The sequence below is a fragment of the Neovison vison genome, chromosome 6 (genome assembly GCF_020171115.1).
Source record: "Neovison vison isolate M4711 chromosome 6, ASM_NN_V1, whole genome shotgun sequence".
In the NCBI taxonomy this organism is placed as follows: Eukaryota; Metazoa; Chordata; class Mammalia; order Carnivora; family Mustelidae; genus Neogale; species Neogale vison.
In genome coordinates, this window is record NC_058096.1 from 98,683,287 (window position 1) to 98,710,975 (window position 27,689).

General features: G+C 35.3%; 1 protein-coding gene and 1 pseudogene across 3 annotated transcripts in view; both read left to right on the forward strand.

Moving 5' to 3' along the window:
• LOC122908409 lies at positions 1-27,520 on the forward strand (annotated as a pseudogene).
• NAALADL2 (N-acetylated alpha-linked acidic dipeptidase like 2) overlaps positions 1-27,689 on the forward strand; it is a 1,286,203-nt gene that overhangs the window by 355,756 nt on the left and 902,758 nt on the right. The gene's annotated exons all lie outside the window — the stretch shown is intronic.

Below are 27,689 nucleotides of genomic sequence, written 5' to 3' on the forward strand. Positions count from 1 at the left end.
ATGGCTGGGGTATTTTCCCCAGGTATCAGGCAGAGAATCCCTGGAGTAGGCAAAGAGATTAGGAGATGAACTCTGAAATAATGTGTAAGAAATAGTTAATGAAAGAAGCAAAACCGAACCAAGGACCTCTTTTTCTTGTCTTTCAGAATGGAAACAAGATCTTATTAGAAATAAAACAGCAAGCAGTATACTTGAATGGAACATGAGATAAATGTGGTCAAAAACAGTAGTCACTTAAAACCTGCTGCTGGGGGAGAGGCCAGTTCTCAAACACTTTGAAATTTAGAGTTTGTTCTTAGACTTTTGAATGTTCTGAAAGCACGGTTTAATCCTCTTTGATTTAAATGGTATTTTATGGCACCAAAATTGTTTTAAAAAGAAACATTTTAAGTTTCAATTAAAGTCTCTATAAAATCTTGAAAAGAAGGTGATACATACCTACAGGATGACTTGATTGTTTGAACATTATTTAATAATGTAATTAAATTTTTCCATACATTTAAAAGGTTGGATCTGTCTTAGCATCTGTTTCCTTTCCTTAAAGAAATAAAACAAAGGGTGCAAGTAATGATCTGATGATTGCACATGTATAAACACCTTATAATTACTACATTGTGTGCCTATTCACTAGTTTTGGAAAGAGTTTAAACAAATTTGGCTAATTGAGTAGGACAGCAAGCCAACCTTTTTTTTATATCACAGTTTTGGGGGGGAGGATTAACCAAGCATATACTTACTTACTATTGCAAGGTATTATACTTGCTACATAAGTGAAGGAAAAATGGGTGCCTGATGAGATTGCAAAGAAAGTATGATTAGGATGAAAACCCTTAAAAGGGTATTGAGCTTTAGTTGGATCCCTTGAGCTTCTAATGTCTCTTCAGGAAAAGTATGTGTAAATAGTTTTATTTGCCAGGGCTATTTTGGTGCTTTGTGAGTAGATGCTTAACCGTCTCCATAGCTGAACACTTTGGGAGGTGCATTCAAAAATGCCTTTATAATTAATTGACATGAAATTCACCTGTTCTCTTTAAAGCCCATGGTCAGTGTAATGCAAGATGTGTATTGTATACCAAAAAAAAAAAAAAAAAAAAAAAAAAAGAAAAGTGACTTAGAGAATAGTACAAAATCCTATCTACTAAAGAAGCCCCAAAGAAAAGTATCTTGAAAAGTAAACTACTGAGCTTAATGCAATTCATATAAACATGTACAAGTTGTGCATGTACTCCTGTTAAGCAACACAGTCAATTTTGCTCTGTGACTTCAGACCTTGGTAAATGATTTATTTTTGAGAACTGACTAAACTCTTGAAAACATTCCATCTCTATGATTCTTTTGTCTTCTCAAAACCAAGTTCCTTTTTTTTGGTTGTTTGTTTTTTTTAGATTTTATTTATTTGAGAGAGAGATGGAGTGGGGCAGGGAGCTGAGGGGCAGAGGGAGAAGCAGACTCCTGATGTGAGGCCCAATCCCAGGACTCAAGTGGGGATCATGACCTGAGCCAAAGGCAGATGCTTAACCAAATGACCACTCAGGTGCCCCCAAAATAAATTCCTTTGAAAATGAGATGTGAGAAGCAGAGAGAGCTGAAGTGTCACTATGCTTTATTTTCCTCTTTGTTTATAGACATTTAATGTAATCACAGACAAGTCCTATCTTCCCTTAAACTACTAATAAATCTTAAAAAAAAAATCTTTATCATATCAACATTTTTTTTGGTGGTCAGTTTCAGAGATGGAAAAATATGTGTTGCCACAAAAGGCGAAAGTTGCTTCTACTCTTGCCAATTGTTATAAATGTAGATATTATCTAAGAATTTATAGGGAAACCTAGGAGTATATGGAGAGTTTCACAGAGGAGGTACAATGTAAACTGGCTCTGACACTTTTGGAAAGTAGAGTAAGTGGCTAGAAAGAAGAAAGTCTTTCCTGGCAAAATAAATAGCAGAGACAGACATAGAAATTCTATCTACCCATTTATTTACATGATTTATTCTCATCTTATTGAAAACAAAAGGATTTTCCCAAAATTAATACTTTGAAATAAACTATAAATAAGTAAACATAATAAAACATTAGATTAAAATAAGTTAAAATGTTGTGTATAAAATATGCACCAGAACATTCTAAACAGCTACCAAATAGGTCACAAATTTGTTTTCAAGCTTCCTAACAGCCAAAAAATGTAAGAAATTGGCTTTAAGACTTTGGTGGTTCAGATGATATAAAAATGTTTCAGTTATTCAAGGGTTCCATATAGATGGTGACAATAAGAATAATTGATGTAGATGGCAGGGGTCAGGCCTAGCTAGAAGAGAGTTTTATTAGGCAATACTGAGAAATAAAGCTAAGAATTATAGAGACAAAGAAAATGGTATTATTTAACTCATCTTGGAATCTTGCAATGGATGATTCTCTCTTGAGCTCCTTAAGCTGTTCCACTACCCTACCAGACATTTGTCAGAAAAAAATTTATGCAGAAAATATCTCAAACATGTAATAAAAATCTGAAAATAAAAAGAAAGGAAAAGAAAACAAAAGAATAGTTAAGAAGTAGACTTAATATCTAAATGTTTACATGATTGAAATATTAACTTTATTAAAATTTCAGAATATAAAAATGCTCATTTTGAAAATTAGGTTGCTATATATGTTTTACAAGCGTATGGTATTACTCAAGTTTCTCTCCTGCAGTTTTTACTGGATTTTATATAGATCTTTTATGTTCATTTTGGTTAACTATAGGGTTCTATACATTTACGATGGCAGATTTGGTTGGGGATCGAGGACTCGTTGTGCAGGGACAAAGAATAAGAATAGAGAAGAGCACATCGGTAATGATAGTATGTATGTTGCATTATAAACCTTCTTTAGAAACTGCAAGTGCACTGAGGTTATGGTATTACCCTAAGTTTATATTTTTGATATGAGTAAGTAGGAATTTCAGTGAAAAAAAGAAAATAATGATAATAATGTTTTTATTTGTAAGCCTGAGTTCTCATCAGTGTTCGGTCCATATTTTATATTCTTTTCAGTTTACCATTTACCTTCTGTGGATTTCTTTTAGTCATTATATTTCTTCTTGATTTGAAAACTTAGAGTTTATATTTCCAGGAGTTAGTAATTAGCAAATTATATTTATCAAAATACTCTTATATGACTTGATAACATAATCCACCAGAACATTGCCACTTAGTTAATAAAATGTTCTGAAAGGTAGTCTTGGCATGAAATTTGTATTTACTTATGCTGATTTGATAGTAAATAGTTTGTCATTATCATCACATACATATAAAAGGGGAATGAACTAGAATTTATTGGGAACTAAGTCAAAGCAGATATTAACTAAGATTATTTGAATTTCACAGCAATTTTGACCTTTCTTTCACCAACAAACACACCTAGGTGTTTGAGATCTCAAACACCTGCCTATGATTTCTTTTTGTCATTCAGTTGTCAGATCAAATATCTCAGTGATGCCTTCTCTGGTCTTTCAAACTAGAGCAGCTATTCTATCTTAATGTCTGATTTTAATTCTTTTAATAGCTTATCATGAACCATTTCTTAAATATTTTTGTGTATTGCCTATTTCTTGGCAATAAAATTTTGTCTCTGGGATGAGAAACCATAACTGACTTGTTTATTTCTGTATTTCTAGTGCCCCAAACCACACCAACACATACTATATTTTCAGTAAGTTTTTTTTTTTAAAGATTCTATCCATTTATTTGACAGAGAGAGAGACCCTAAGTAGGCAGAGAGGCAGGCAGATAGAGGGGGAGAAGCAGGCTCCCCACTGAGCAGAGAGCCCAATATGGGGCACGACCCCAGGACTCAGATCATGACCTGAACTGAAGGCAGAAGCTTAACCCACTGAGCCACCCAGGCATGCCCAAGTAAGTTTAATATGATTAGAAAAACAAACAAACATAATATTCATACTATCATTCCTGTGTATCTATGCAATTTACATTTATTCTAATATGAAAATTAGTTGAGCATAAAGTAGCAATCACTTATCATGGTAAATATAAAAAAGACACTTTTCTAGAAGAAGAACAATTGACATTGAGCCTATTCTAGGAGATTGGGAACGGTGTGTTGTCGAATCTGTTCCTTCTTATTTCCTCTAGTTCTGTAACTGGTTGAGGTTACCTAGATGAGCTCTCAAAGCGTTTTAAGTTGTGCTGATAGAGGAAAACATGTATTAAATGTATACCAAATGTGTACCAAGAGTGTTCCAAGTGTTCAATATATTTAAGCTTCAAAACCATCCAATGAGGAATATAGACTCAAATGCAAATAATTATATGACTATATCTTTGTTATTATAAAAAAAGCTGCCCTTCTGATCAATTTTAAATTTATCTTCATTATTTTTCCTGATCACATAGAAATGGAACACTTAGTTCACATAATAATGGTGAGATTTGACAAAATTCAAATAAAATAAATTTGAGAGATACTTGAGGTTAAATTGGTGTTCACTTGTACTGAGTGCAGCAGAAGGAAGAGCTTGTAAAAACTGGGTTTCTGGCTTTGGTGACAAAGAAAATTGTCCTGTTAGCTGAGTTAGGGGATGCAGGTTGGGGGACAGTTTAGGAAGAGAAATAGGACATTGTTCTAAAGAAAGTGATTTTATTTTTTTATTTTTAAAGATTTTATTTATTTATTTGACAGACAGAGATCACAAGTAGGCTGAGGGGGAGGCGGGGGAGGGGAAGCAGGCTTTCTGCTGAGCAGAGAGCCCGATGCGGGGCTCGATCCCAGGACCCTGAGATCATGACCTGAGCCGAAGGCAGAAGGTTTAACCCACTGAGCCACCCAGGCACCCCAAATAAATAAAATCTTAAAAAAAAAAAAAAGAGAGAGAGAGAGAGAGGAAAGGTAAAGGCAAAGTTGTAAAGTTAGGCTGTAGGAGTTGTTCAGTGGTTATGCTATGGGAAACAGCCACAGCTGGAGAGTGGGAGACAGAAGAGTGAACCAAGGAGATAGTTCCATCACCACGGTACTAGGGGTAGATAGGTGAAGCCTGTGCCTGATGACAACAAGGACTTGAGCTCATTGAGTAACTTTATTTTATTTTTTAAGAGATTTTATTTATTTGAGAGAAAGAAAGCTAAAGACAGAGTAATAACAGAGGGGAAGGGGCAGAAAGAAAGGGAGAAGCAGACTGCCCTCTGAGCAGGGAGCCTGCCCATGTGGGGCTCTGTCCCAGGACCCTGAGATCATGACCTGAGCCATCCAGCTATCCTTGTTTATTTTTTTCATTATCATCAGAGTAACTTGAAAGAGCAGGAGGGCAACTTTCTATAAAGAAGACTAGGAAGAGTGAATAGGGTGACATATTCCGAGTTAAAGAGTAGAATGGGTGATAGAGCTTATACCAAATGGACTGCATCATTGCGGTGAAGGACAAGTGCATCCGGCCCACAGTTAGGGAGGGGCTACATGTGGGGTGTTGATTCCATGAAAGAAAAATAAAAGTTTTGGTCTAAGGCAGCCTTAGACAAGTGACGAGTTAGTTCCAGTGCATATGGGAAGGCAATAGGAAAAAAGGAAATGCTGGCTGATTATTAAGCCAGTTTTCATGGAGATGAGAGCGAGTGTGTGCTGCTGGCTTGCACGGAGAGTTAGAGATTGTTATCCTGGAAGATTTACACTTTAACACGAAGCACCACCCAGTGAACCTACTCTAGCTGGTCATCTTCAGAGTGCATGCCCCTGGACTGTGGCAGAACTGGAAGAGGGAGTTCATTTTATTATAAAACCATCCAGCTTTTGAAAAATAATGGAACACCCCGTTGCACTGCCAGTAAGCTTTCATAGTGCTATCTTCTCATTTATGTAACATTTGAAAAGTGCCCATATATAACATTGGCCATATTACATAAATATGACAGACCTATGAGACTTTGGGATGATAGATACCCTCTTCCATTTGGCTCCGTTTGAAGAAATCAAAATAAGGTTGGATCAGTTTTTATCTGCTCAAAATTTTGAGACCTTTGGATAGTGATTCATAATAGAGATTGTATGGTTATGCTATTTTCATTGACAATATGGAAGGGGCAAGTAATAAAATTGGGCATTTAGCTAATATCAATGAGAGACAAAGTTACAATTTAAATCTAATATATATTTGACTTCATTGTTTCTTAATCACTACATTTCCCAGGTGTACCATTTGAAAAGCGCTAGCTTTAAAACAAAAACAAAAACACAGGGCCGCCCAAAGAGTGTTTTAAATAATTGTCATTTATATCCATATACAAAAATTGGTGACTGTTAATTTTTCTTACTTGAAAGAATGTTTTATTCCTGGCTCATTCTATAGCTGATATATCTGCTTTTCTACAGATAATGTATTTTGCTCACATAATCTCACGCATACAAATAGTGTTTCCTGTTTGGTACACCCTGATTCCTCCTGTCCTACCTATGCACACATCCTTATGATATTTCCGTCATACCTGCATTCCTGGGACTTTTATGGAAGGTGATAAAGCTCTGAAGAAGTAGTTTGAAGTAAATGGGTTCTACTAAATTCAAGAACGTTTTGACCATTAACCTTCAGTTTGAAGTTTTAGGTGACCACAAACTGGTATAAAGGAATATAGATTTACCTCTACAAAATACACTTTAAAAACGGTTTTAAACAATTGATGCTTTGCTGATGTAATGGATATTTCCTCTTCAGTGTTTTTAACTTAACAAATTACATGTAAAAGCCATAAAGTCCTTTATATTATCCATAAACATAATAAAAAATGTTACACCACATAACTTTGACTTAGTCAATAATTCTAGGCCTACCCTTAGGGTTTAAAGAGAAAATTATTCCTGTTACACATTTTAATTATGCTATAAACTTTGGGAAATAGCTATTGATCTTCAGCATCTGACATCAGAAAGTTGTTTTTTTTTTCTTGTTCTGTAGCCAGTGAAAGTATGACATATAGACTCAAAGAGAGGAATTTCAGAGGAATCGAAGATAGTACATGCACAATAAAGGATGTTTTTGCTCGTATTTTTAGCTTAAATGTTAGGAGATGTGAAGATCATCTCCTCTAAACAACTTTCTGCTGAAATTAGGATCACACATTTGAGTTAAGAAATTTCTTACCTTGTTTTAAGAAAAAGTTATTCTGGGGGCACCTGGGTGGCTCAGTGGGTTAAGCCGTTGCCTTCGGCTCGGGTCAGGATCTCAGGATCCTGGGATGGAGTCCCACATCGGGCTCTCTGCTCAGCAGGGAGCCTGCTTCCTCCTCTCTCTCTCTCTCTCTCTGCATGCCTCTCTGCCTACTCATGATCTCTTTCTGTCAAATAAATAAATAAAATCTTTAAAAAAAAAAAGAAAAAAGAAAAAGTTATTCTGTCATGATACTCTTGATTATCTCTAATATTTTAATACAGAAATAGGAGGACTTAATAAAGAACTTTAAAAAAATATGTTTAAAGTTTTCCAAACTTACACAGAGTGATAAATGTTGCAGTTATCATTTTAGAAGTAATTACATCATAATTTTTCATGCTTGAATTGGTAAAACGAGTAAAGACCTCTATTAAAATTAAATTGATATCTAACATCAATGGTGGTGATGACGAAGAGGATAGTTACCATATGCTGAACTTTTACTAGGGGATGGGCATTGCTTCGGACACTTTAAATGGCCAGATTTAAGCCTCACATCCACCTTGTGAGAACTGGTCTCAGTTTCTCCATTTTACAGAAGGCTCCAAGAAATTATGAAACTCATAGGAGTAAATAGGAACTAAGTGGTAGAGTTGGGATTCAAACCTAGGTCTGTAGGACTGCTGTAATGATGGTCTTGAATAGATATGGACTTCTTGCCATTTTTCACACAAGTTGGAAATTTTTTCAAATTCAGAGCATTTAATGTAAGTAGATTTGTGTTTAAATTTGAACATATTGAATGTATGCAACTGTTTATTCAACAAATATTTATTGACATATGATGATATACCAGACATATTATTAGGAACTACTGAAGCTACGTTCAATGGGTCATGCACACAGCACCTCACAGTCTACTGTGTGTGTGTGTGCATGTGTATCACGATATTTATATGTATATAGATAAATATATATATATCTATCTTATATAGATAATGTATCTTGCTTATGGAGCTTCAGAACTCTCTGATAACATTGTAGAATTACTCTGTCTCAAACTTTGGAATCTAATTAAAGGTATGGTCATTTAACTTGGATAATGTAATGCCTTGTGTGGTCAGTTTGGAGACCTCAGTATGTATGTAACGCCAGTCATTAAAGATGCTATTTTGAGAGCATCAGCAGGGAATCTCTATAGATCTTTTTTGCCACCTTCTCACAGTGGGAACTAATATGTAGTAATCTTCTTCCCTACCCTTTTCTTCCCAACCCACAATGTAATTAAATCCCTTGATTAAAGAATCTGTTAAACATTCCATGTGCATAATGCCCTTAATAGTGGCTCTAGATGCAACGGTTTGCACAAATGAATTTAATTTAGCTTTATATTAGAAAACCCCTTAAACTCAAAACATAATTTTTGAAATATAGAAGTCTATTTCTTTATAAAGAAAAGTACAATTTTCTCTGAACTGGGCTTTAATTTGGAGACTGCTATCTAGCTTCGCCTAAAACTTTTGCACATATGGGGGTATCATCTTGTAGGGATAAATAAGTTATAAGCAGTTAATTGTTAGAAATGTCAGGTGTAAGCAAAATTTTCAAACTCAGTTTATTTATATTTTATTTTTTAAATTTTGAGAGAGGAAGAGTGTGAGCAAGGGGAGGAGCAGAGGGACAGAGAGAATCTCACCATATTCCACGCTGAGCATGGAACCCGACATAGGGCTCGCTCTCACAACTCTGAGATCATGACCTAAGCTAGTATCAAGAGTCACATGCTTGACTGACTGAACCACCCAGGTGCCCATCAAACCCAAATTTATTTTTTTGTTTTAATCTTCAGCTTTGAAGAGAAACCAACGATGATATAGATTGTCAAATGCATTATAACTTTCTTGAAGGGTATACATTGAGAATTATGTGACATGAAGTGTCTTAGCCAATTTAGTGCCTCTGAAGAAAAGTTAGTCATGGGATTTAGGCATTTTAAAAGGAGATATAAGAAGGCTACTATATGCAAAGTACTAATCCTGGGGATGTTATTTAAGTCACCTGATTTTACTCCCACAATAGTATCTAAAACAATTATTGTGACCATATGTATACAAGTCTTCATGCCTAAAAGAAAATAATTAAAGGAACGTTTAAGCATAGATGTGATATTTGATTCCTTATTAAATGAACAGTTCCCCAGTCAAATAAGTGGACACTTTACTTCAGGTAGAAGAAACCATTTGTACAAAGGCATTGTGGAATGACTAGTGTCTTTGAAAATTTTCAATTATTACTTCCTATTATGTATCCAGTAAACATCAGTTATGGGGGTGCCGACTTTGTTTTTCTGGAATGGCATAAACCATGTTTACAATCCACTGATTAGAGTTGAGTTTTAAGGCTACCTAACTTTTAAACAGAGTAGATGGTTGTATGCTGTTTTTACTTCATCTCAGAACATGTACGCCCCTATAATCTCAGCTTTTTGCCCATCCAGATGGCACGTGAGCCCATGAGCACATGTCAAAGATGTTAACCACAGTTTAGGTGAGCTGCTTTTGTAGCAAGCACCAGATTTTCTTCACAAATATGAGACCAGAATATCAATGCCTCTTGACTCCAGTCTCCCCTACTGATCCTTAATGCGCCACGTTAAAATACTTGCATAGTGGACAAGAAGGCAGCATGGGGATTTCCTGACCCTCTTTCCTGCCAAATTGACAGGTTGCATTGCAGCAGGTGCACAGCAAAGCGATTAAGAATGTATAGGTTGACAAAACATGTGTGATATGACTGCAGGCGGTTTATGTGAATGACATGTCATGGCAAATATTGGCCTCAAGAGATTACAGCTAGGGTTCTGGGGTATAAGGACAATCTATATGCATATAAAAGCATCATTGAGTTGGTGATTCCTCAAGAAAAAAATAACTTTGACTGGGAGACTACATCAATGGAGTACATTGCAATTCAAGGTATATTTTTTGCTACTTAAATATTTTACAAATGTTCTATTTATATGAGGCAATGTGATAAACATCTGTCTTGGGAGATGTGATTTTTTGACTGCTGAACAACTCACTCAGCTGCCAGGAGGACCAAGAACCTGGTTTGTTAAAATTCATGATTGGAAAAAAAAATCCAATGTCATCCAATTCAGTTTAAGAACACATGGAGCCCTTGGTGTCAGCCTCTCCACTTCTGGGATGGCTGACATTTTACATGGAACAAAATAAACTTAATACAAGTGTTGTTGCCTTGCTCAGTGATTTTCAGAAATATTCAAGAAGCAGGAGTTAAAAAGTAGATTTGGATGACAAAATAAACATTCACTGTGTATGTACACAAACATTTGCATAGAAATTTCCACAGACAGAGATATGGACTGCCCAAAATCTTTCCGTGGACCCCCCAGCTGAGAGACCCAGATTAAGGATTTGTGTGTTCATATGCATTTTTTAAGAGACAGGGAAATAGATTTCATGAAAGGATTTCCTAGTCTAGATAGCATTAAGATGATTTCTAAAGTCTTCTCTCTATCAAAAAATTGTGTAATTTACTTCATATCCCAATACATTCATGTTAAGACTTACTAGCTTCTCCCCAGAGAAACAAATATCTATATCCTAAGAAAAAAAATTCTATGGGTCCCTTGAATGTGACTAAAATAACTCTAATTTGCTGTATAAAAATGTAATGAAAAGAAAATTTTCTGCACTTTTTGATCAGCACTTAAAAGCAATCTCAAAATAAAATAACATTACCAGCGTGTGTTAAGGTAGAGTGTTATTTGCCTATTTTTTTACTTCATATGGACCATTTAAACTAAATGCTGTCTATAGATATAAATACTTAGGAGAAATAAAAATACCTTTATAGTGCTTATATTAATACTTGAATGTTTTGACTTTTGGTTACTAGTTCACTTACAAATAAATTAAAAGGAAATCTTGTAATCTTTTGGGAAAAAAATAAAATGTTTGTTTTGAGGCTTATATAAAAATCTAGTATTTTAACCAGATTTATTTCTATCATATGTGTTGTAATATATGCCATATATTGATTTTGATATAATCATATGTTAATGGCACACACAATCTTAGATTTCAGGAGCATGATGCGTTTTACACAAAAGTGTTAGAATCTCTTCTCTTCATTATGGCGTGTGTAGGAATAGGGTTTGAGTTCTTATGTGGAAGACTCCATCAGAGACAAACAATGAGAGAGATAAGACCCATGAAAACAATTGTGGAATAACTGAAGCTTCTTTTTTTTTTAATTTTTAAAAAATTTTTTAAAATTTATTTTCAGCATAACATTATTCATTATTTTTTCACCACACCCAGTGCTCCATGCAATCCGTGCCCTCTCTAATACCCACCACCTGGTACCCCGACCTCCCACCCCCCTGCCCCTTCAAAACCCTCAGATTGTTTTTCAGAGTCCATAGTCTCTCATGATTCACCTCCCCTTTCAATTTCCCCCAACTCCCTTCTCCTCTCTAACTCCCCATGTCCTCCATGCTATTTGTTATGCTCCACAAATAAGAAACCATATAATTGACTCTCTCTGCTTGACTTATTTCACTCAGCATAATCTCTTCCAGTCCCGTCCATGTTGCTACAAAAGTTGGGTATTCACCCTTTCTGATGGAGGCATAATATTCCATAGTGTATATGGACCACTGAAGCTTTTGTTTTTGTTTTTACTCTTCAGCTTATTTGCTACGCTTCCTTTCTAGTATGGCTAATCATCCTTTAGCCTCTTTCCCTTCTGTCTCTTCCATCATACAACTGTTTTTTTTGTTTTGTTTTGTTTTGTTTTTTTTGGCAGGAGGAGCACTGAGGAGGATGTCCAACAGTGCCCATCATACAACTTTCTTATGAAACTTTAGCATAAAATGATCCAATAAAATTCTTCACAGTAAAATGTTGTATTTTTACATGGTTTAAAATTTCAAGTGTAAGTTTTGTGGCAGTATCTGCTCTACACAATTCAAAAATACAACAGATGACATCTGTTGAGATTAAAGTTAAGTCTTATTTTACTGGCCTCCTTAACTTTTCCTCATTCACTGGGTCATACCTAGAGTTCCCTAGCTTGAAAATTTTTATAGAAAAATGAATTCTATTGACTATGTTACTGATTTTTTTTTTTTTAAATCTTTCTCTGTTACAATGCATTTTAACAGTCATGTTTTGGGAAGGATGGCCTGAAGGGAGCTTTGGACTGGGGTCTTAGTTGCGTATTGTCTTAGCTCAGGCTGCTATAAAGAGATAGGATAGGCTTGGCCCCTTAAATCCCAGACAGTTTCTCACAGTGCCAGAGATCGGAAGGCCAAGATCAAGGCGCCTACAGATTCCTCTCCTGGTGAGAACCTTCTTCCTGGCTTGCAGATGATTCTTAATGTCCTTCTACCACAGAGAAGTAGAGATCAATCCTGTCTCTCTTCCCTTTTCCTGTAAGGACACTCATCAAATCATGGGGCTCTACCTTCATGACCTAAAATAAACTGAATTACCTCTCAAAGGTCCCACTCCAAATGCCATCATTTTGGAGGTTTGGGTGTTGGCATATGAGTTTTGAGGGGACATTCAGTCCATAATTTGTGCTGTTCCAACAAACTACTTAGACTCTGACTTCTGCTTTCATATATTTGGCATCTATGCAGATACTCCTTTCCCTCCTTTGTCCATCAAATTTCGTATCTTGGTGATTTAGTACAACACTGAATCACCAAATTTTACTGAATTAGCAAATTTATGAAGTTTATCAGTGTATTCTTGAGTCAAATTGAATTGCTCTCTGGTTATCTTGAATAGAGCCCTCCTTTTATAAATCAGCTTATTGAGTAAATAGAGATTTCCTCAGTCTGTTCTCAGTTTTCAACTCTACCAGTGTTAGACATCTGGAAGAATCCCCCTCACCCCACTCCCTCATGCACAAAACAAACAAAAAATACCAAACCCAACTACAAAATAAAAATATCATTTTAAATATAACTGTTTACTTCCAGGTTTGGTTTTTATTACCTTTCAGCTTTGTTTCAGGGGATTCTTTTATTATAAATACATTTTCCTTAGCTTAAAGAGCCATAGCTTTTAGTGTCTATAGCTATCTTAAGTGTTTGAAGATATGTAATGTTGAATATAAATTAGAATTTTAAGTAGAATTGCAAGGGGGATATACGAGAACCAATAAGTAGTAGCTATAAGGCAAGAGATTTATCTGAAGGTAAAGAAGGACTTTTATAAAGTTTAAACATAACATGAGTTTTCTTTCTAAGAAAAACAGAAATTTACTATCATAAGACAGTAAATTCCTTATAAACAGAGCTCAGCATTTAGTTGAATTACTACTAATTAGGAAGATATAGAAAAGACTCATGGAGTTACATATGATGATTTTAGGGTATTTTAAAACCAAGAGTGTTCTATTGCGATGTTAGCATTTATGTATACATTTGACGGAAAGTCATCTTGAAGAATACAAAGTGATATAATGGAACTTTCATATTTGGTTACTTAGCATTTGATTTTGAAATGACTTTGCAATTAAATCTGAATATATAATAGAATGATAAATATGTAGGCACAATGTAATAAGATCTTCAGGAATAAAATTTATACGATATTTTGATGAAAAACAGTATTTAAATGATTAAACATAATACTTGAACTGAGCATGTAGTGAATTATTGATTGCTAAATGAGAACCTGGATAAAAGATTTTGACGTATTAATGAAAATTTTTTTCCCAAGTAAATTTTGATATCATTATTATTTACATCTTAATGGAATTGGATCAAACTTTTCCCCTAGGATAAGTTATGGCCTAGGCAGCAAAAACTTCCTAAGATTGCATGAAAGAACATGTTCCTGTGAAAAATCTATATTGCAAAAACCTACATGTTCTGGATTAAGTGTTTAAAAGCACCTTTATAGGACTTGCTGCCTGGGATTACGCATCTCATGTTACTCTACATCTGGTGTCTGTGATGATTGCTTACTTCATTAATAAGGACAAAATGACCCGAACCTTTTTCTCTCTGGCAATAAGCTCAATATGTTCTTTTCTTTCTGTCCCTCTACAGCAAGAAAAGGTTCATTCTGGTTTTTCTCACCTTCCCATTACCCCCACTGTTACTCATTAAAGAAGTCATATATGATATCTGACTCTCCTTCTCATAATTAGTATGCCTTAGAAGAGACATAGGATAGAAAATGACCAGGAAGGTAATAGAGGAACCATGTGTTTATTTGTTCTTATTAAAAGAATGCATAAAGAAGAGAACTCAAGTGCAGTGCCACACATGACTGCAGGCCTTTTGCTGCCTTCAATGTTTATATAAAATTCAGTATTACTATGGTGCCTCCATCTCAGTAAGCATATTTAGTTTAAGTTATTTTATGTGATTATGTATGAAAATGATTTTTAGTTTTTCCAGCACAGGATAAGCCAAAATAGTATTGGCTTTTTGTTTGTTTGTTTGTTTATGGAAGCATAAATGGCCTTCTACCATACAATTACAATTAGAGCTTCCAAAATATTTTATATATGGCCTTCTAAATTTACTAGTATACACACTAAACACATGTCCCTTATACTTACTTTATTCATCTTTGCTAATGAGGCTTACAGAGTGAGTATAATATGTCTGTTTAACTAAAGAACACCTTATATAGACTATATCTTTAATTGCAAAGATGAAAAAGAAACCCAATTTTGCTCCTTCTTAACCTTGTCAAAGTCAGACTTCCGGGTTAATCCACTTTACTGTAGATTAATCAACGAATATACTCTTCAGTCTAAGTGCTGAAAGAATTAGGACCTTATTTTCAATGACTTTGTCTTTAATATATGTATACTTAAATGGCTTCTGGCTATGGTCTCGTAACATGTTTTTTGGTTTGTTTTAGTTCCTGTATTTCTGTGGGGTTTTTTTTGTTTGTTTGTTTGTTTTGTTTTTTTTTTTTTTTTGTCTTGAGGTAACACTGCCATTAACAGCTTTGAAATACAAATTATTTTCTTTTCCATATGGTTGTTAAATTTCTATGTATTGAGTTTTTATCTATCTAGCAATATATTCTATATGATAGCTTACTTCAAAGGAATTTTAAAAATCTGTATTTTTCAACTCAAGTGAATTAACAGGTTCATCTTTTTTTTTTTTTTTTTTTTGCATCCTCACTTCTCATCCTACCAGCTACAACTCCAATTTTCTTACTTCCTTCTAGCCAGGCTTCTTTAAATAATTGTCCCTGATTGCTTCTTCCTGTTTTTCCCTCCTCCTTTAAGTCCATTCTTGTCCATTCATTTGCTCACACCATTTACCAAAAGTACTTTTATCTAAGTCACTAATTACTTTTCTTCTCTAAATCCATTAGTAAATTCTTAATCCCTATCTTACTTGATCCCTGAGCAGCCTTTGACAGTGTTGATTACTCTTTCCTCCTTCATTTTTTAACCTTAGAGTGTCACCCTTGGCAATCTCCTTTGCAGTTGATCCACTTAGACCCACTCTTTCAAAGTTGGAGTACCCAGGAGTCAGTCCTTGGCCCTCTCTGTTTTCCCTTCCTCTTTAGTGGTCTTATTATCAGCTCTATGTTAATAGCTTTCAGCTCTCCATTGCCACTTCTGGCCATTCTTCTGAACCCTAGACTCATATGGCCAATTATGTACTCAGCATCCCTACCTGGATATTTAATGCACATCTCAAACTAGGCTATACGTCTGATAGTCTCCCCCAAACCTGCTGTGGTATACCACATTTCAGAAGGAATGAACTCCATTCTCCCAGCTGCCTAGCCTTAAAAAAAAGCATAAAACAACCATAAAAACTCTTTTTTTTTTTTCTTTTTTTAATAGCCTGCATTTTGTCCACTGGGAAATGATAATGTTTATGCCTTCAGAATACATCCAGAGTTTGACTATTCTTACTTCGGCTAACACCACCATGGTCTCAACTACCATCATCTCTTGTTTGGAGTATTTCACTAGTGTCATACCAGTTTTCTGCTTCTATCCTGGGCCCCCTTACAATTTGCCATCAACATAATTACAGCAACCATCCTAAAATATGCCTGATATGCTACTACTTTAAGGCTCCCCTGTCTGGATTGTTTTTTTCACAGAAAACTTTTGGCTTGTGTCCTTCACCTCCTTTGCCTTTGCTTAGATGTTACTTTCTTCATCAGGTATATTAGTTTCTTAGGGCTGCTGTAGCAAATTAGTATAAACTGAGGAGTTTAGCACAACAGAAATTTATTCTCTCAGTTCTGCAATTCAGAAATCTGAAATCAATGTGTTGATAGGCTGCCATAACAAAATACCATAGCATAGCTGGTTTATAAACAAACAAAAAAATATTTCTCTCAGTTCTGGAGGCTGAGAAGTCTGAGATCAAGGCAAGGACAGATTCCTTATCTGGTGAGGGCCTGCTTTCTGGTTCATAGATCACTATCATCTTCTTACTGTGGCCCCACAGGGCAGAACAGGTGAGAGAGTTCTCTGGAATGTCCTTTATAAGGGTACTAATCCCATTCATGAGGTTCCACCCTCATGACTTAATGACCTTCCAAAGGCCCCACCTCCAAATACCATCACACTGGGGATTAGGCTTCAAAGTATGAATTTTGGTGGGGGGCTTTAGGGGGAACACAAACATTCAATCTGTAGCAATAGGGTTGTTTCCTTCTAAAGACTCTAAGGTAGAATCCATTTACACCTCTCTTCCAGATTTTGGTGTCACTCCTTGGCTAGTAGAGGCATATCTCCAATCTCTTATCACCATCTTCATATGGCCTTCATCTTTGTGTGAGTCTGCCCAATTCTCCCTCTGCCTTTCTCTTATAAGGTCATCTCTCATTGGATTAAGTGCCCACCCTAAATCCAGGATGATCCCATCTCAAGATCTATAACTTAATTATTTCTGCAAAGATCCTGTTTCCCAATAAGGTCACCATCATATGTTCCAGGTAGACATATGTTAGGGGGAAGGTGAAACACCAATCAACCAACCACCTCACATGGCCTATCCTGACCATTTGTTTGAAAACTGTAGTATCCATTTACCCTTTCTACTTTTTAAATTAAGTCAACAATCTCTAATGCAAAATCTTTGGGGCTAGATGTGTTCTGGAATTTAGGCTTTTTTTTTTTTTTTTTGCATTTTAGGAAGATTAGATGGTACATATTATATATAATATACTAGCCTTAGTAGGGTTTGGGCATCACATCATTATTAAACACATGAGCATTTCTGAGGAGAAATATATGGCTATTGCATGATGAGATAGAAAAAAATATATATATATACACACACACATCTTTACATACTTTACATACTTTACATCAGTTCAGGTCAAATTTTGATTTGACCTGATTATTTGATTTGACCTGATTATTTGATTTGACCTGATTATTTGATTTGACCTTGATTATTCTGTGCCAAGAAGCTTAAAGAAAAACTTGGCATCTTTTTATTTACTTGTTCACTGTGTTGTCTATCATTTATAATTTGTCTTCCATCTATCTGACACTGGATAAGGGCAGTGTCTTTGTCTGTTTTACTCCTGATGTATCCCAATCTGTTAGACTATCATTAGCATAGATGCTTAATAAATATTTGAATGAACGCCTCCTAATATTGCTTGTTTCAGGAATGTTCCTCTGGAAATTAGGGCCAGAGATACAAGAGGGAACAAAAAAACAAACGAACAAAAAAGACTCCAAAAGAAATAGAAGGGAAAATGCTTAACTTACCTTTTGGATTTGCTGTTGCATCTCATTTTATATATGCCAGATTTGGTAAATGAACATTTATGAATTAAATAATAGAATTATATAAACAGTTGTACTCATTAAGAACACCTTCATAGGGCGCCTGGGTGGCTCAGTGGGTTAAGCCACTGTCTTTGGCTCAGGTCATGATCCCAGGGTCCTGGGATCGAGTCCCGCATGGGGCAGGGATCCTGCTTCCTCCCCTCTCTCTCTGCCTGCCTCTCTGCCTCCTTGTGATCTCTTTCTGTCAAATAAATAAATAAAATCTTTACAAAAAAAAAAAAAAAAGAACACCTTTATAGTGACAGATTTTATGCATGAGAACAATATTTGGTTCTTTTTTATTTAAGGTTTAATAGCTTTTGGGAAATAATTCAGGAAACAAACTGTGGTCTTCTTGGATTTGCAGTGATAACAGGACACATGATATTCCCTCTATATTTATGTTGGACATCTGAATTTCAAATTCTTTATTTGCTACTTACTTTCATAATCAACACTATTTCTTTCTCTGTGTGTTTGTGGGAGAATTCTCAATAAAACCACAAAAGTATTCAAACATTGTAGAGGACTTTATTTTATATTTATATTTTTATTTTTTAGGAGGAATAAGAGAGAAAGCATGCCAGCAGGCTCCAGGGAGAGGCAGAGGGAGAGGAGAGATAGCATCCTAAGTGGGCTCCACACCCAGCATGTAGCCTGACCCAGGGCCTTATCTCATGATCCTGAGATCATGACCTGAGCCAAAATAAAGAGTTGGACATTTAACTGACTGAGCCACCTAGGTGCCCCTAGAGAACTTTAAAAATAGGTTTTAGTCAGTGCTTATAGGTAGGTTAAATTTTTCCTTTTTTCTATTCTCTTTTCTTTTCTCTTCTCTTCTTTCCCCTTTCCCTTTCCTTTAATACTATGTCCATGAAACAATTATTTAAGCATGCACCGTCACACATAATAATTAACTTGCTATGGGATATCTTTGTATATTGTAAATATTTGGTTAAGACCTATGGTACCAATTGAAGAAAACTGTTTTTATCAGTCTTTACAGTAGAATCGCCATATCCTCCTGATGCCAGACTCCACCATAATGATTTGAACTACATATGCAAATGTAAAAGCCATATTAGTTTTTTCCTGTGCATTGCATCTGGAAGACTTTTAAAAGATGAGTGCTTCTAAATGTTGATAATAAATCAAATTGATAAACAGTTGACTGTATTTCAAATTTAAGCCTCAGCTGGACTCCAGCTGACCCTGAACTTCACCTGTTCATTTCCCCTTTTCTATTATCGTTTCATTTCTATTGAGTCTTTAAAAAGTTCTCCACCTCCTCTCCCTTCCTTTTACAGGTAAGCAGACACATACACCTGCCAACCAAATAGATGATAGACAAATACACAAACTATTTTTAACTAGACCTCTACTGTAGTTACTAAACTATACCTCTACTATAGTTACTAAATTATACCTGTCTTCAGTTAGTTCCAAAACCCTGATCCTGTAGCTTATATAAAGAACTTCCAGTTATAAATCTGCTCTTTGCCTAGGCCCTATGCAGTCTGATTTCCACTGCTAATAGTATTTTGGCAATGCCATGGAAAAGGTTGCTAATTTTAGAACTAGAAGTTTGCTCCATACATCTTTCTGTCTACCAGCTCAACAACACTGAGCACTATACATGTCTAATTAATTGAACTTGATTTAGATCTTGGTTAATCTTCTGATCAGTATCATCAACATTTAACTAAATACTAGAAGATTGCTTCCTGAGCATCTATGATTATTGTTATATATACTGATTAATATCTTTATTAATAGGCTACCATATACATTCCTCAAATGTACCCTTGCCATTTATTTCTGGGGCTTAAGTTGAAAGAGCAGAAAGACTTCCACTTTCATCTATTCACATATATTTTGAGCACCTTTCATTGTTGTGGATGTGGGCATGGTGCGGGGTTGGGAGGATACATATGATGTCTCACATGGAGCTTGCATTTTAATAGAATGTAACAGAAGGGAGATAGACAATTAACAAAACTACACAAGCATGAGATTGTATCAGCGGGTGATCAGTATTAAGGAAATATAATAGGGTCATGGGTCAGAGAGGGATCTTTAGATAGGATTGTCAGGGTGGCCCTCTTAAAGGATGTAATATTTGACCTGAACCCTACATGATGGAAAGAAACCAGCTATGTGAAGATCATGGGGAAAAGTCCCTAGAAGAGAAAATTGCAAGACTAAGACTCTGAAAGTTTTTGAGGAGGAAAAAGAATGTGAGGGAGTCTGGAATGTTGTGAACAAGGACAAAAAAGCCATGAGACGATGCAGTGAAAGAGTAAGCAGTGTCTGGGTAATAGAGGGTTATGCAGCCTTAGAAGTTTGGGTTAGGTCCTTAGTATAATGTGAAGTCATTAGAAGATTTAAAAAGTAAGGCAGTGACATGAGCTGATTCATGTTTTTGAAAAGATCACTCTGGCTTTGTGTGGAGAATAGAAGAAAAGGAGCAGTCGGCGCACCACCCCCCCCCCCCCCGCCCCACAAAAGGCTTGTCTATTTGTAGTTTGAAATGTAACATGTTAGAAAGCACAATGACCTGCTTTTGTATGTACCACTCATTGAGATTTAGCCCTTAGCACTTGGGCTATCACTTGGTAAGCATTCAATAAATATAACTAATGGTCTATAAATGCAGCACAGAATTAGCTTTTTTTTTTCTTTCTTTAAAGGATATGTGCCCAGAACAAATGCATAACCAAATCACTTTTAAATGAATTTAAATGTGATGTCTCTCAGATTATAGACTCACCTTTGTAAGGAAGCACATGAAAATAAATTTAAATGGTTATTATAATGGATTTTCATTCAATCCCTCAAATACTTGAGTGCTTAGTGTGTGCTACATACTCTGCCAAAGTAAATCAGATATGAACATTTCCTTCAAGAAGCTTGTATTAAAATTCAAAGACTTTAAAAAAAAAAGTTTTTATGACTCTGATAAAATTTGCTTTTATCAGTATTAACAATCTAATTACATAGTCACACACAATTTTTTTTTTAAAGATTGAGAGAGAGAGGGCTGGGGAAGCAGTAGAGGCAGGAGAGAGAGAGAAAAAAGCCCAAGCAGACTCTGGGCTAAGCAGAGAGCCCTACACACAACTTGATCTATGACCCTGTGATCATGACTAGAGCCCAAACTAAGAGTCTGACACTCAACTGACTGCGCACCACCCAGGTGCCCCACAAAAATTTGTTTTGAATTACGTTTAAAGACATGCATTTCATGTTGCTGTAGTACTTCTTTGACAAGTTCAGTTCTTTCTTTTTTCTTTTTAAGATTTTATTTATTTGACAGAGAGAGATCACAAGTAGGCAGAGAGGCAGGCAGAGAGAGAGAGAGAGGAGGAAGCAGGCTCCCTGCTGAGCAGAAAGCCCAATGCAAGACTCGATCTCAGGACCCGGAGAGCATGACCCGAGCCGAAGGCAGCGGCTTAACCTACTGAGCCACCCAGGCGCCCAACATGTTCAGTTCTAAGTGGGAACCAAAGCAGTTCTGTCTTTTCCTCAATTTACTTGATCTCCTCCATTTTGTTTTGTAAGAAAATGTGACAATATTAATTTTTATGTTCCTATATTTATCTTCTTGGCAGTCATTTTTCTACATAATTTTTATGTTTAAAATTATAAAATACTTAAAGGGATGATCTCAGAAGCAATTTTGCTATATGCTGCCGTATTGCCATTTTCTTTTTTTATTGTAATTTTTTATATTGAATGTATTATCCCCTATACAAGTTTATACATATATATATATATATATATCCTTGTATCACTTTCAACTTTTATTCATGTAGTCTTTCTTTTTTTTTTTTTAAGACTTATTTATTTGTGAGAGAACAAGAGAGCACAAGGCACAAGGGCTAAAGGAGAGGGAGGTTGAGTTTTAAGCAGACTTCAGGCTGAGTGCAGAGCTGGACAACACAGGGCTCTAAGATCATGATCTGAGTTGAAACCAAGAGTTGGACACTCAACTGACTATGCCACCCAGGAGCCCCTCACTCATGTAGTCTTGATTGGTAAATTTGTTTTACTTTATTGAATAATTATTTTTCACATTTACATCTATTTTTCAAGCAGTTTGAGATTTGCATGGGTTTTATTTATAACTAAGAATAGTTATTTACATTTTGTTCTGTTATTTCAACATCAAGCAATTTATACTTTCATATTATGATGGTGATTTTGTTTCATTATTTTATCTCCCAAGCAGTTAGAGAATAATTTTTATTATACTGAATAGAATGTGTTTAACATAACTTCATATATTACAAATACACCCTGTTGCCTTTTCACACAAATACTTTTGACTGAGTAATAGACATTTCCCTGCAAAACCCTTAAATACAGTGCTTAAGTGGTTCATAGTATTTAGTAACACAAATGCAGAATCTGAGGCAAGCATGCTTTTGGTTTCAAGCATAGATAATTGGAGGGATTTTTCTTCTATCTTGACATATATAAATTTGCAGTGATGGTACTACTCTCAATTGTTTCATTTTTGGGGGGAACTTGAGCGTTTAAATCTATATACTTGGGTCCTTCTGAAGTTTGGAGATAGGTGATTTCATAGATGTTTTTTCCCTTTTTTATGGCTCTCCTTGAATTTCTGTTAAAAGTAGGTTTGCTCTTATACCCTTTCTGAGATTCTAATTAATCCTTTACATCATTGTTTACTGTTGTTTTTCCTGTGGGTTCTGAGAGAATTTCTTGAGTTTGTCTTGAGTTGGTCTTCTAGTTCACGTCTTTGATTTTCTGTAGTACCCAATCTGCTACACTTTATCCATTATGACTTTAAATTTGAAAAGCACCATTTTTATTCCATACAATTAGTTCTGATCATATATGGTTACATTTCTAATACTGTTTGCTTTAATTTCTATGATGGAGCATTCTATTAAATCTTATTTTAGCTGTGAATGAAAATGTATTTATTTCTCAGTCTCTTGATATAAATGCTTCATATGCATCCCGTAGCCCTGACCCAGCAGGCTATCCCTTTGCAGTTTCTTACATTGCAGAATCTTCTCAGACATCTGACTTCTGTCAGTAAGTTTGGTCAAAGATTGGAGTGTTATCTGCTCACATTGTTTTCTATTATTTCCCAAAATATGGAAGATAGGTACAGAGTTAGTGCTCAGAAATGGAATTTCTTATTCTAAATGGTCTCTCTGTACGTTGCCAGACTTGCTGTGATGTTTATAATATGATGAATATCCCATACCAGAGACAAGATGCTATAGTGCCTGGCATTTCTATCATATTGACAATGGCACTTCAGTGTATGTTGTCAAGTCCCTGCCAGGCTTTTGCTTGTTCTAGCCACTGGCATTTGAAATGGTCTTTGGTACTTCCTTGAATAGATGCTTGCTAGTGGAACAAGTGATCAACAGTGAAAAATAATTTATCTGTACAGAGTCTGGTGGATTCGTGTTCTGTCTATTCTCATCTCCAGCCTTTTTGAATGAACAGATTTTTGTGGAGATCAACCAAAGCCTACTTCGCTTATTTCTCAGGCAAAGTAACTTTACTCAGAAGTAGCTCAGAAGATTTACCCTCATTGTCTTCTTTAGTCTAGTTCCTCCACTCTTGAAAAGCTTTGTTGTTTCTGGCTTAGGAATGGCACCGTTTCTTGGTTTGGGGCCCACATCACATGTAAGGTTTCTTTTATTTTTATATACCAGTATTCATTTTTAATGGGCATATGGAACAGAGGAGAGTAGACACCTGTGCACATATATAAACATCTGGAAGTCTCAATTTGAATTAATTTTAGCAATATAAACACTCATTTTCAAATTTAAAAATCTGGCAAGAGGCATAGCAATCCAATATGATATGTTTGCATTAAAATTACCATAGAATCCAATTAAGATATTGAAGTAATATGGTAAAGTCTAGGAAATATTGCCTCTTAATACTCAGAAATAGTTCCATAAAGCTTAGCAGTATTATGTTATTTTTTTTCTTCTGGACTGGCCGTATGTTAATACTTAAATGATAACAAGTGCAAAGCAAGTGGTGATGTTTATGAATGTATTGATTCTATGTAACCTCCTATTCTTCAAAGTATAATTTCAGGCAGGAGTCAGTGATGTTGTAGGCACAGTAAGTGAAGACTACACATTTACAGAACTTGGTGGTGAAGGTAGTGCATCCAAATGAATTGTTTAGGAACTTGGCTGATTTCATTTTGTCCATCAGGACTTTATACTATTGGCTGAATTATTAAAATTGTAGTAGGAGGTTTTTTTCCCTTTTATGCAGTATGGGTAAAAAGTATATTTTAGCTCTTATTTCACAGAGCCAAGTTTTTTTTTTTTTTTAATTGTTACTTTATTGTTATATTAGCTCCCTGGATTTAAATTCAAAAGCATGATATTATAAAATAATACCAATCAGACTGATATTTGAAGGACCAGTTGAAGTTGGACCAAAAAAAAAAAAAAAAGTAGAATCAGAAAGTAGAAAGATGAAATAGGAAATTGTTCAATTGTCTAGTGAAGTAGACTTCTGTTATCAGAGAGTGCCCCCGTCTTTGTTCAAATAGCAGACTTTGACTCCATTCCTTGTTGATTAGATACCTTTCCTCTTTGCTACCTTGAGTGTTGCTTATCTGTAGCTTTTATTATTCCAAAGTTGTCAGTTTACATTAAGAGAAAAGAATGGACTTGGTTCTTTTCAAATGAGATCCGAAGAGAGAAGCTGACATTTGAAAAATCTGAATTAGTGACCCCTATCATTTGTGGCATTTTTTGAGTTTACCAACCTTGCCCTGAGCATTTGTTTTCTGTGCTTATGTTCCATTGTCTACCAGTAACCAGCATAAATATGTAATTATATGGTTTGTTTTATTGTAATAGATTTCAAAATACTCTATTATTATGGTGCTGTTTGAATTGTGTTTACTATATCAACATAAACATATAAATTGAGTCAAATTATTTGCTTGGTTAACTGCAAACCACAAGTTATTATGTGTTGTCAGTTTCAAAATGTTGCATGACAATAAAAGCATTTGATTCCCTTTGTTCAGACTTGAACCTCAAAAACTTTGTAATTATTTCCTGTAGTATCTTAGGCACAACTTTTGGAGAAGCAGTAGACATATACCGTAGCACCATTCAAGGGCCTCACAACTATTTCAGCATGCTTTATAATTCCCACAGCGGCTAAATTATATTTTTTGTAGTTGTTAGTTTCTGTTAAATTCCAAAGTTATTTTTTCCCTTCACCTAAACCTCTGACTTGTCCAACATTCACAAAAACAACTTTACAATTAGAAAATTTCAGGTATTTTTATTTTAAAAAGTTAGCATTCCTCATGATGCTTCTCTACTTTGAGTTTTCATTAGGTAATACAATCGTACTTTAAACTGCTGTTAGTCTATTAGGCAACTAAATTGTTTATAAACTGTGCTATTTTGTAATCTTTTTTAAACTGCTTCTCCTCAGGGTTTTAAATAAAGACAAACTAAAGGCTGTGGGATTTATCTAGCTTCCTTAGCCATCTGATTCTACCACCTGCCTTTAGTTTCCTGCTGACCACCATTGTCTGCCCTGTGTGTGCCTTTCTCTTCATTCCCCATCTTTGCTTCTCTGCCTCTAGTGAATGAAAAGGGCAAATTTAAATTCAGATCCAACATTTGGAGCCAGAAGACAGAGAATATTTCATTTTATAATCCATGCATTAAAAAAACATTGCATTAATAATTGACAAGACATGACTGAATTACCTTGCATTTCCATGAAAGAAGAAAAGAAGGCACCCATGAATTCAATTTATTATTTTAATTGTTTTTTTTTTCCCTGATTTTACAATTCTCTTCTTCTTGTATACCTGTAATTAACGAAGAACAACATCCATGTGATTATGTGAGAAATCTCTGTCAAATGGGTAAAAGGACATTCTTCATAATGCTAAAGCAACTGTGAAAGAAACCTCCTTTCAGTTTATTGCAAATGCAAAAGCAAGTCTCTCTGGGGACTGGCAGCTCAGGTGTGGGTGTGTGATATTTTAGCTTTAGTGTTTCTGAAAAGAAATGAATAGGGAGAAGTTCACTATAGCATTCTCCATATGAGCCCAAGCCACAATTTCATACTGCATATGAGCTAGAGATCATGAATGTCCTTGAGATATTATATCATTACTTTCTAGAACATGATCTGTAACAAGACAATAATACTAATATTTTATTGTAGTATAATAAAACAGAAGATGAATATAGGAACAAGAGGATGTATTTTTTTCTTTTATACTAGACATTCTTAGTTGAAAATATAATCCATTTAAAATGTGGGGTAGGGTAAATTTATAATGAAGAATCTTATAAATTACTCATTCATTGAGTAGTAGTAGTTGATGAGCTCCTATTACATGGCTCCAGGGGATACCAAAATAAACACAGTTATCATCCTAGATAAGTTCAAAATCTATTGTCAAAGACATGTAAATAAAATTAGCATGAAAATGTCTATATGAGGGACGCCTAGGGGGCTCAGTCCGTTAAGCCACTTCCTTCAGCTCAGGTCATGATCTCAGGATCCTGGGATCGATCAAGTCCTGCATCGGACTCCTTGCTCAGTGGGGAGCCTGCTTCTCGCTCTGCCTGCTTATATGCTGTCTCTTTCTCTCTCTCTCTGTCAAATAAATTAATAAATAAATAAAAAGAAAATGGCTATATGAAACTAGTATTTTCATTGAGGAAGCTGAAGAAGTAACTATTAAGATAGGGCTTTGAAGATATAAAGCATAGTTTTATGTAGAAAGAATATTTCAGAATGAAGACATGTTGTGAATAAAAAGAGAGAAATGTGGAAGAGTACAGTGGTTAAGGGAATAATGAAATGCCCAGTGTGGCTGAAAGTAATTTGCCTGGGAAGCAGTGGCTAAGAAAAGACCGAAGTGGTGAAGACCAAATTCTTTATATGCCACCACATCCTTGCTAGAAATTACATAACATCAGATGGTATTTGTTTATGTATCATTCAGCAGGTTATAGGTAACTATATATTTACTAAGTCCTGCTTTATCTTAATTTTGTGAACAACAATTACTAAGTAAATATAAGAGAACCAAAGATTATATCTTTAATATATTTACATATAGAAATCAACCACTTGGAGAATTCAGTTATTCAAAAGTATTTTCTAGGTCCTTTGACTTTTGTGTGGCTGCATGCTCTAAGACCAGAGCTCAGCCAGGTCATGCCCCTTGAATCAGGCCACAGGCTTCCTCGTGGCCATCTTCTATAAGTACTCAGGCAGGGGAGTAGACAAGAACAGGCTGAGCAAGGAGCTGAAGGCAGTGATATAGGAAAAGCTCACCATTGACCCAAAGCTGCAGGATGTTGACATTGCAAAGCTGATGGAAGACCTGGATGGGAGCAAGGACCAGGTGGTAAACTTCCAGGAATATGTCACCTTCCCTGGGGGCCTTGGCTTTGATCTACAATGATGCCCTCAGTGCTGAAAATAAATCAAGAAGGTGGAGACATTCACTATTTGGCTTGCTTAAGTCAAATATAGTGGTGGTAATTGTTTAATAAATACCTTTTTTTGGGTCAAAAAAAAAAAGTATTTTCTGATCATTACTTACCTGATACTATCTCCTGGAGGTACTATTTTTCTATTAAATAAAAAAATAAGAATTTTTTCTGTTATTATAAAAGAATGTCTCTCTCAAATATTAAACTGCACGGCAATACCAGTAAA